This window comes from Propithecus coquereli, unplaced genomic scaffold (genome assembly GCF_000956105.1).
Source record: "Propithecus coquereli isolate 6110/MARCELLA unplaced genomic scaffold, Pcoq_1.0 Scaffold106, whole genome shotgun sequence".
In the NCBI taxonomy this organism is placed as follows: domain Eukaryota; kingdom Metazoa; phylum Chordata; class Mammalia; order Primates; family Indriidae; genus Propithecus; species Propithecus coquereli.
Window position 1 is genome coordinate 5,029,441 of NW_012134525.1, and position 1,980 is coordinate 5,031,420.

The following is a 1,980-nucleotide window of genomic DNA, read 5'->3' on the forward strand; positions in this document are numbered from 1 at the left end:
TATATTATCTTAAAACATATTTTCTGTTAGCATAATTCTTAACATATAATGACACTAAATGTCTACAGTCATTTCTTCTGAAATCCACATTACGCCAATCTCATTTTGTGGAAGTGGAACAAAGGCATAGAAAGGTCAGAACTGGAGAGCTGGGAAGAACCCATATCATGGTTTAAAGTTGCATCAGTGACAGCTGAACAAGATCATACGGTTTGGAATCAAAATGGGCAGTTATACGCTTTCCATTCTATAGGAATAGAGCGAATGTTCTTTCTCAAGTTACTTATTAAATAATTTTATTGTAAAGAGACTGTGCTCTTTCTTCCCGCTCTTAGGATCTGTTTTAATTGTTCATAGTGACCCAATGCTCCTTTAGGTCTCCCTACCAGACTGTGTTTTTTCCTTCTTTAAAAATTGAATCTTTAATGAATGACTCTTCTCAAGATATGAGCCTGATGTTTTTGCTCTGGCTTAACACCAGCCACGTGTGGTTTACTTGTGGTCTGCTGCAGTACTTTGAATAATGGAGAGGAATTCTCTCACCGTGAAACAGGTTGGCTTAGATATGATCCAAAAAGGGTTAGTTGCCAGGAGAAGCAGAGTGTAAGGTAGTCACGTCTAAAGGCACCACAGCCTGGACCCCCAAAATCAATTTTAAAGTGAGACTTTAGCACTTTTCACAAGTGGGAAAATCAGACCACTGTGTGCTCAATGGGTTTGGGAGGTTGTGCTCTCAAAGCAATTACTACAGAAAGGCATAGAAAGATAGACAAGAGGCTAGTAGTGTCTCATGGATGCTTCCAACTTGCTATAACTCCCCTTTCTCCTTTAAGGAGAAAAATAATGGGGATCCCAAATAGACTTTCTCTATTTGAGAACACAGCCTAATTGCTTTTGTGATCAGTGCCCATGACCATCACCAACAAATCAGTCATTAAGCCTCAGTCGCCTTGTATGGCAAACATAGAAAAAGTCTTTTTATATCTCCTCAGCTCTCCTTGAATGTCTGTGGGAAAGAAATGAAGGAAGTGAATTTTTCTACTGTCAGATTGAAGGTAGCTTTTGATGATCTGGGAACTTCTCCAAACCACCCCCTGCCCTCCTGGCAGAGAAAATAAACAAGATTTTCCCTTTCACATCATAATTAAGGCAAGAGACAAAAGTGAGGGCATCACTCATCCTGACCTTCTTTAGCCTCTAGCTGTTCTACCTACTCAGGACCCTATTTTCTCAGGGTTCCAATTTGGTTTGATACACTGCTCAGTATTAATTTCCTCTTAGGAAGGTACTTCACCATTTGGAAAGCCCCTTGGATTGAATAATTATTGAATTTCCAAATGGCCTTGGGCTAGCCTCAATTGCAATAGTGTTTCATGTTCTGTCGCGTGAAAGAGATTTGCCTTGGGTATTTAACAGCCCTGATGATGCCTTTTCAGAGGAACAAATCTCTCTGAAAAGATTTTTGGAAACGTTTCCATTAAATTTTTTCCAAGCATTGTTGCCTAATGCTCAACAGTCTCTGTAGAGATGAATAACTAACTTCCTTCCTTCATTCATTTTTTTCCTTCCTTTTCCCCCTTTTATCCTTTCCTTTCCCACCTTTCTCTCTTGCCCTTCCTTCCTTTGTTACCTTGTTCCAAAGAGAAAAATTTGCTTCCTTTATTTCTTTCCCACAGACATTCAAAGAGAGCTGAGGAGATATAAAAGACTTTTTCTGTGTTTGCCATATAAGGCAACTGAGGATTAATGACTGATTTGTTGGTGATGGTCATGGGCACTGATCACAAAAGCTGTTGGGCTGTGTTCTCAAATAGAGAAAGTCTATTTAGGATCCTCATTATTTTTCTCCTTAAAGGAGAAAGGGGAGTTATAGCAAGTTGGAAGCATCCATGAGACACTACTAGCCTCTTGTCTATCTTTCTATGCCTTTCTGTAGTAATTGCTTTGAGAGCACAACCTCCCAAACCCATTGAGCACACA